Genomic DNA, 9,972 nt, shown 5'->3' on the forward strand with positions numbered 1-9,972 from the left:
ATAGTATTAACTATAGATTTGTATTAAGATTGAGATTAGGAATTATGTTATATTTTTAATTCTATTATTAGAATTATTTTATTAGTTTCAAAAATTGAAACTAATATTTATAAATAATATGTTATTTGTAGATTGTATTACTGGTGAAGATTGTGGTGAGAGAGAAATTTTAAGGAATAATTTATTGAAAAAGCCACAAGGTAACCATGCTTTTAATTTGTGATTAGTGTTACTTCATGTTAATTGGGTGATTATTGAGAAAATTATGAATTTTGTAATATTGTATAATTGTGCAATATTATTATGAATTTGTTTGATTATTGTGGGAGGTGTTGGGAGACTTGCTATTGTTGTTGTATTTATGTGCCACGTGGTACGCCCCTATTGGAGCTCAATAGGTGGCTTGTAAGGGCTCGGGCTAATCTACCTTTGGCCGGGTAATTTAACACCGAGTGAGGGCTACGGCTCGAGGTTAATGGAGGGATATAAGGATGGTTGTTTGTGTGTATTGTAATATTTCTTATATTTGTTGGAATTATATTATTTTTAATTCTCACTTAGTAAGCACACACTTAACTGTTTGTATACACTATCATAAATTGGCTTTGGTTACTGGGACTTTTGAGTCTCATTATGTGGTTAACAATTTTCAGGAGAAGAGCCACGAGTGACACGTGGAGGAGTCCCAGAGGCTTAGTGGTATAGATCCACTGTCTCTTTTGGGTATTTAATTTATGATTTATAATGTGTTATATTGCCAATATTAGGGCTTTTTGTTTATTTTCAATTATATGAATATATAAATGTAATCATGTCTTTCAAACTATTTTATTTTTGGTACAATTTGGATGACTGTAATTTTAATATTTGGTTTACTTTGAATTGATTAAAATGGCATGATTATAAGGCCAAATAACTGGCTTGTGTTGAAAATTGACTAAATTGCTTATTTTACTTGTTGGGAGTATAAGGATGGACAAATGTGATTTAGTTTACTTGTTGGGAGTATAAGGATGGACAAATGTGATTTAGCCTAATGGCATGTGGGAGGTAAAAATTTATCTGAAATGTTATAGTATGTGAGTTGAAACCAATTATAAAATATTTTATATCGAAATTATTGATATAAAAATGTGTTGGGTGGCTGTAACCCAACTATGGTTGAGTTAAATTATAAAAAAAAAATTTTTTTGGTGTGTTACAAATTTTAGTTTTTTTTTTTTGGTGTGTTACACCATTAGTTATGTAGTTGAGTAAATTTTGTGTGGGTACTTGAATGACCCCAATCAAATGTCGGATGGAGAAACAATGCACACTAGATGTCATGACAGCAAAAAGATGTCATGAATTGTATGATGCACCACAACACATATCATAATAAAGATGGAGGTTCTCCGTGTCTTCTGTTTTGGCAAATTGACTCCTTTTTGGGAAAAAATTATAGTTTTCTCCCCTTTTTATTTATTCCTCTCTAATTAAGTCTCTACGATTCCCAAGCGTAAATCTTTGTTTTTAATCACATGTTTGATCTCAAATACTTTTCTTTAAAAAAAGGGTTTAAAATGAGATCTTGATTTCTTACATTTTTAATTATTAATTTAACCTTTTATCATGGTATTTAAGAATAAATCAAATCCTTTACTATCGTGATAGCTAATAGCCAAATCCTTTACTATGATGGTATGATTATGTGATTTGTTTCTTTAATGTCAAGATAGACATTGCATATAGTCAATGACTTGTTTGTAATCTTTTCAAGTAAGGCTTTCTTTGATCCATTCTGAGCAAGAACAACTTTTATTTAAACTTGTTAAATTGCAAAACTAATATTGTTATCAAACTTCATGATGTTAAACATTGTAAAAAATTTAAAATTATAAAGGCTACTTGTTAAGAATGAGAAGGGACTATTGATGACAGGGGAAAGCCTTTTCAATAGATAGGCATAATTATTTTCATTGGCTTTGTCTTTCCAAGTAAGGCTTTCTTCAACGGCAATTATTTAAACTTGCTAAATTACAAAACTAATACTACCAGCTTTATGACCAGGCTTTAATACCACTTGTTAAGAATAGAAGTGATTTCATAGAAATGGGAGAGAACCTTTTCAATAGATAGGCATAGTAGAATTGCCAAGAAAACCTTTTCATCAAACTCATCAAATTTCAAACATAGTCAATTGCTTGTTTGCCTTTCCAAGTAAGACTTTCTCCAACTAATTCTGAGTAAAAATAGCCTTCATCTAAACTTACTAAATTACAAAACTTATACTACTGTCAAACATTATCACATTAGACATCATTAAAATTTTTAATTGACAAGTAGATTTTGATGTTATTTGTTAAGAATGAGAAGTGATTGCTTGATAATGAGGCGGAGCCTTTTCAGTTGATAGATATGGTTGAATTGCCTGTCAATTGAATAAAAAATTATATACCATGATAACAATTTGAAATCTTTTGAAAAACATGGACATGTTTTTAAATATAAAAATATCTTAACATAATATGTATTAGATATAAACTGTAAAAAATTATGTTTTTTTTTTAATAAAAGCAATATTATTTAATAAAAAGAAAAAAGCATATATACATAAGATATAAACTGTAAAAAATTATGTTTTTTTTTAATAAAAGCAATATTATTTAATAAAAAGAAAAAAGCATATATACATAAGTTAAAGGAGAGACACATGGAGAGGAAACCATGTGTCTTCCTTGATTAAGTCTGGATGAAAGCAAGAAAAAGTAACAAAATCAAAAGTTGAGAGTAAAGCTAAAATGTCCTCCGATGCAGTTGAAGCTGGAGGTCTTGTGCTGTTAAAACGAAAGAATAACTTCAGGTCACAGGAAATTCGAATACTTTGATTTTTAGTGCCATTGTTTGTTGTCCAAGAAGTTACAGATCCAGAAGAGGACTCGCCTAAGGCAATCATCCACGTGTGAGGTTCCTGATTCGACTCGATGGCTGCGCAAAGCGCTCTTATCCGGGGAAGAGGTAAATACTTGAACCATCTGTTTTTCCCAGAGAACCATCATGCAAAGCAAATTCCAACCATCTTCAAGTGCCCGTTGAAGCGGCTGATCTGGAAAAGGGGATGATGTTTCACTCGAACCAGGATCCCAGATCAAGATAGCAAAACATCAACGTGGTATTTAACTTTTCGTTCTATTTCTCAAATGATAAGGAAAAAAAAATTATATATTTGATATACTTAAAGTTACTTTCAAAGAATAAATAGTTACTAAAAGTATGCACATAATTAATCAATATTTTAATTCATACCTTCATACGAAATATTCTTCTAACAATCTAGTCAAAAAATAACTTAACAAAAAAAAAGGTGGTAAAAGAGATGAAAAGTTTGTTTTTTTCATATGATTTTATATATCAATGCATAGTGATAATTTAAACCAATGGTAAAAAAATATCTTTAAAATTTTATAAACTTATTAAATATTAAAAAAAAAAATACCTCCAAAAAATTTAAACTCTAAAACTATTTATTTAATATAATTCACCCTGATTTCATATACAAAAACAAACAAAAAAAAATAGAAATATACACGCAATTATTAAACATTCTTCTAATAATCATCCATAACTTCATATAAAATATTCTTCTTATAGATTGTTAGAGGAATATTTAAAAAAATAAATTAACATTAACATTAAGAAAATAGGAAGCAAATATCAGTTTCTTTTAATTAATATAAACCAACATAAATTTAATACAAGAAGAAAACATACATAGTTATTTATTTATTACAGCAAGTTAATATATGATTTTACATTGTACTTGTGGCAAGAAATTCTCTTTCTCGTCTCAAGACACTAATACTGTAGATCACACAAACTTCTGGTAAATAAAAATTCTCCTTCACAACGTTTATATATGCATATTAGATAATAAAGTTTATATGATTATAAAATATTTGTAAGAAATTAAAATGATACAAATTGAAACTATATGTCTTATACACTATTTTGATAAAGAATTTAAAATAATTACTGAAGGTTTACATTATAGCATTTTGATTATTTGAACAAAAAAAAACTATTAGGTTATATTTTCAAATTTTGTAAGAAAAATAAATTAATATAGTGATATGCAAATTTAAAAGATTATATATTTGACATGTTTAAAGTAATCTTAATTAATTTGAAAAGGATAGATCTTGAAGTTTTTCGCGTAACTCATCCAACTGAGATTGCTCATGGTTTCTTTGGCGTTTCAGCTCTTCAGTTTCCTTTTCCATCTGGATATAATTGGACAACAACGTTCAGTACAGTGATATAATACTTATTGTTCTTTGCTAATTAGCACTGTTTTCCAATTTACCTGTTGAATTTTCCTATCCTTTTCCTTAGACGGACCCAGAGGGCGCAACTCAGCCTCTAGTCTAGCTACTTCCTTTGCAAATGTTTAACAAGTTGCTTGTCTGAAACAACCTATGCAAATCATTTGATAGAAAATGTCACTTAGAAGTTTGGAATTGCGAATGTTAACTAGAGATAACTAATAAAGAAAGCAATAAATTAGTAGTTACCATGAAGAAGAGTGTCTCGTGATTGCTCTACATGATTTAGCGCAACTCAAACTACATACGATGGCAGTGCGTGCGTTCAAACAAGGAAGTGTTGCAATATACTTGTGAGCTTTGAATCTCTCTATAAGGTATATATGACCACTTTTGACAATAAGTTCTCATTTCATTTCTACGAGTGATAATATTAACGTGCTTGTGCCAGGTGATCTCGCAGTTGTCATTTCATGTGCTACCCTTGCTCTGGCAGATGCTGGAAGAATGATGTATGATCTTGTTTCCTCAGTTTCTATGGTATGTATCTTACACAAACATGCAGCCTTCTGTAATCTGTACTTGTTCTCAGGGCGCTTAAACTACTTCTCTATTTTTTATTTTCCTTGAATTTTTTCTTACTATATTATGGCCATCTTTTACTATCCTTTTCTTTTCTAATTTAGGATTTGCATCATGCATTTCACACATCGGGAAATTATTTCATATATGCATTTTGTCTACTGTAGCATGAGGAAACCTTTTCTGACATTTTATTAATTCCGACTTACTACTTTTCTGAGTTACTTAACTGTATGCATGTGTGTTCACGACATTTTCTTTGGAAGATGTTTCAGTATTGGGCAATGCCAGGTTCCTCTTCAAAACATTTTTGACAGCCAAAAATATCATCTCAAGGGAACTCTGACTTTTAAGCTGTCGTGAGTCTTCACTCTAACAATGATTTCCCCTGTCCTTGCAAGATGATTTTGCTTCTCTACTAGACTTAAATTCCTTACAATAAAACATGTTAATCTGTTCGATGGTTCCAGTCATTTCTTGATAGGAACCTGGTCATCGATCCTAATTTGGAGGAGAACTGTTAGGATGGAAGCTTAATGATAAGTTGCATGCCTTCTCGATATGAAGTCACTCAACTCACTGTTACTGAGGATTGGTCCTTCCCAAAGCTTGATTGAGGTGTGCCTATTCTCTGGCACTTTTCTATTCGCCCCTGGAGAAGGCTTAGTCCTTTCCTGGTTGCGGAATATTGGAGCTGCATTATGCATCTGAAATTTTTTAAAGTCGATAAGTGTGACGCGCACGCCCGCGCATATTGGACATATATTCAAATTAATACTTCTATCAATAGTATTATGGAATTCTCAGTGACATACTAGATATTATATGCATGGCAGGGGATGCAGCTGTGCCTGGATGCTTGTGCTGAACTTGCCAATATTATGAGGTCATGTTTGCGAGATGCTGTTTCAGCTTCAGTTATAGGATGAGAGCTTTTACTGATTGATTCACAGGATATGCAGTATTTTTTTCGTTCTCTAACTTAACAAAGGGAGGTTCCCTTTTCTTTTCTATTCTTTTTTTTGTTTTTTGGTGGGGATGTAAATTTTGTGGTTAGGACCTTCTCAAAGTATCTTGCTCATTATTATTTTCTTAATTCTAGCTACTATTAGCATGATACTTCATTCCGCTAATGGAGCTAAACCAAAGGAATCTTCTGTATATTATAGCTTTTAATGAGCAAACGTTAACTCTTGCTTTGGCTTATGATTTTCTCGTGACTTACACAAGAGATTCCTGCTGGGGAATAATGGTGTGTTTCCCAAACAATGGGGATGAACTACATGCAGAAGTGATTCCTTTGTTCTTTCTTTAGTACCAACAAACAATTCATGGTGCGTACCACTAAGAATGTCTGGCCCTGCATGTTGCCTACACAGTTAGGTAGTTAGTACGACAAACATGAATAATGTCTAACGAAGCACTCCTTTGCACAGCATCATAATGGAACATATTCCCCTGCTTCACAGCCTTCTCATGGTGCCCGTTCTACTTTAGAAAAGTCTAGCTTTTATAGATGTTGTGCCCAATTCGAATGTTGCTCACTTTTGAGAATGTTTATACATGATTGATAACAATAAATTGCATAATTTTTTAGTCCATGTTAGTATCGTATGGAGCTATGTTGAATTAATATTAATAAGGTCAACTTGAAAGTTGCAAATGTCACAATAGCTCTTAATATTACATGACAAAATAAAAATTTAATCATTCGATTAAAGAGTTTGCAAGATCTTTTTAGTATTGCTTAGTGGTGAGTCTCAACCCATTAGCCAAATGAAATTCAAAATCATCGTTATTACATCGAATCTTTAACATTCTAGGCTAAATGTTGGTGGTAACAAAGTGTGAAGACATTTTTTTTTCAAAACAAATTACTCGATCTAAATTGAAGATAACAAAATTTAAGGATTTGGTATATTCTTTCTGATTTTATTTATAAGTCATTTCTAACATTTTCATTAGAATTAATGAAAACTTTAAATCTCATTAATTCTGTCTAAAAATTTAATAAGTTTTTAACTTCACCCCTATTGAATATATATACTTTAAAAATAGAAAAGTTAAAGTAGAAATCTAACATTGAAATTTTTCAACTTGTGCAATTGATATCTTAAGGTATTTAATGGCACAATTTCCCCCCTAACGTTTTTGAAAAGAGTACAAATTTACCTTGCCATGATAGAACCGTTACATTGACTGTTAACATTAACTTCTTGACCAATTTGGCATGTGATGTGGCTATTTTAAAAAATGAACAAAAAAGCTGAAACATCATTCTTGCTTCTGCGTAATCTCTCTTCCTTTTCCTCTTCCAGATTGAATGATTAGTCTCCCAAAAACCTTCGATTGAATGCAAGAATGGCAAATATGAAGTTTCTCACCCAACTTCACGGCAGCAAGAGCAAATCTGAAGGACCCATGTGCTTGATTATATCTCTGATCCAAAATCTCACCTCTCGTTCACTCTCTTGGCCTCTTAAGACTCTTTTACTGCCATCTCTCCAAGCTTGTCTCTTTACGAGCTTTGTTCCTGGTTCATCCATTCGTCGCCTCTCTATCTCTAACTCCAATATTTATGAGTTTGTCTTTCTAAATTCATGTTCTTTGCTATTTGTTAGGCTTGTGGTTGTGGATCTTAAATATTCTAAGATGAAACCTTCTTTCGAAATTTTCCTAGGATTTTGATTTGGATTGAAATTGTCATTTGGAATCCCAGATTTGGGTTGCGATATAATATTTGTTTGAGTCCTTCATTGTTTACCCGATTCAATTTGATTTTGCTTGAATCGTTGTTTGAATTTTTTTTTTAAAATCAATTTAGACTGAGTTGATTTTCTTCAAGTTTGTTTCTTTGATGTCTTCTGGGCTTGGTTTATCTAGATTGTTAGAATTTGGTTTGTTAAGATGGAATGTTGGTGGGATTTCAAAGCTTGTTCAAATTTGGTTTGTCTAGATTGTTCATTATGGTTTTTAAAGATGGTTCAAATTCTAAATTTGGCGAAGATTGTATTTTAAAATTTGACAAAAAAAATAAAAAATATGAGTCAATAGTAAAAAATGTGACAAGGATGCCAGATGGATATTCCAACAAAGCAAAATCGTGTCAACTTAGGTCAATTGATGGTAAAACATTAAGGTTGTTAACATATGGCAAATTTATATCATTTTTAAAAATGTTGGGGCAAAATTGCACTATTAAATAATTTAGAATACCAACTGACAAATTTGTATTTTAACCCAAAATAAAATTATCTAGCATTTAATAACTTTCCCAACATTTAATAGGAGCTTTAACAAATATTATTTCTTTCTCTACTTTATAAATAAGATCATAAGAGTATAACTTTATTTATAGTGAAATTTATCTTGTAAGGCATCAAATTACTTCACGTTGTAGTATTAATATGAAGAAGAAGCACATTATGATGGCTTCAAGAAAAGAAAAGAGTATGTTTAAAGACATGAAATCTGAAACGGAAGCATAAGCTACACCCCCATTCACGTCCCATCCATTAAGCTAAAAACATCCTAAAGTTAATAACAATCAATAAAATTTAGTTATAACGTTTGCAACCTCCTTTTAACTCTCATCTTCTCGTTCAAAGTCCAAACAATATAAATAGGACCACTATCTTATATTATAACATATCACTTCAGTTTGAATAAAGTTATTTCCTTGAGAAATTGTTTCTTTTTTGTTTCTATACCATTTTGGTATTAGAGCAAGGTTCCAGAGACAGGAATCGCTGAAAAAACACCCTGGAAGCAAAGATGAGATAATGCCGATGAAGGAGTTTGCTATCACTCTTAGAAGTTGCATTTCCAACCATTTTCTCGAGATTTTAACCACATCAATATGCTCAGAAGGTTAAAAAACATGGCATAAGAGTCGTCCAACAGCTGGAAAAGTCTCCATGCACCTTCATGCATCATCGCCATTGATTCACACGCTTTACGCATCTCTTGGAGGTTGAAAATGTTAATGTCATTAGTCATGTCACCTGATTTGCCTAATCAATGACAAATCAACCACCCAAATTCTACTACATGTCTCATGTGCCATGTCATATTGCCCAGTCATTCATGTTTTCTAAAATTTTAATTTGACCCCTAAATTTATCCTTATTTATATATTAACCCTTAAGCTTTCAAAATTTTCATTTTGACCACTAAGATTTTTGTAATTTCATTTTGGCTCCAATTCTTTTCAAAAATTCACTTTGAACCCTCTACTTTACATAAATTTCATTTTAACCCTATATTTTTTAAAATTACACTTTGATCCATAAATTTTATAGAAATTCCATTTTAACTCGATATTTTTTCAAAAACTACATGTTAGCCCTAAACTCCTTGAAACTTCCCTTTCCACCTCCTGTATTCTTATATTGTTTTGTCTAAGTTTTAAACTTGCAGAGAGGCCCTAAAATGCTTATAAGACATAGGAATATGCATGAGATGGAGATGAATGAGATGACACGTAAGATACAAGAGCTAAAGGCTGTCGTAGAAATACAGTGAGCTTTGTTAGACACTCATAAAGAAAAAATAAAAGGAGATTCAAGAAGCAAGAGTTTATCATCCACTAATAACAGTCGTGGTCCTCGACACCAACTATTCTATCCTAGTGATATTAAGGCAGACATTCCTGAATATGAAGGATGACTCTAGCCAGACGAGTTCATAGATTGGTTTTAAACTGTTAAATGTGTATTTGACTACAAGAAGATTCCAGGTGCATAAAAAGTTAAGACCTTTACCCTCAAACTTAAGAAACATGTCTCTATTTGGTGGGCAAACATCAAGAGGAAGTGAGAATGTGATAGGAAGTGTAAGATTAAGACTTAGAAAAAATTGAGATGCTGGCTCACTAGGAAGTTCCCACATAACATTACCACCATGATAACTTTATCCAACTATAAAATCTTCAATAGAAGTCCTTATTTGTAGAAGAGCATACCAGAAAGTTTGAGAAACTCATGATCAAGTATGACATCTAAGAGAAGGAGGAGCAGATAATAGTCTGATACCTTATAGGCTTGAATATTAACATCAGCCATCCAGTCCAGCTTCAACAGTATTAGCC

The sequence above is a fragment of the Prosopis cineraria genome, unplaced genomic scaffold (assembly GCF_029017545.1).
Source record: "Prosopis cineraria cultivar Desert tree isolate PC_DT_omini unplaced genomic scaffold, ASM2901754v1 PC7, whole genome shotgun sequence".
NCBI classification, from domain to species: domain Eukaryota; kingdom Viridiplantae; phylum Streptophyta; class Magnoliopsida; order Fabales; family Fabaceae; genus Prosopis; species Prosopis cineraria.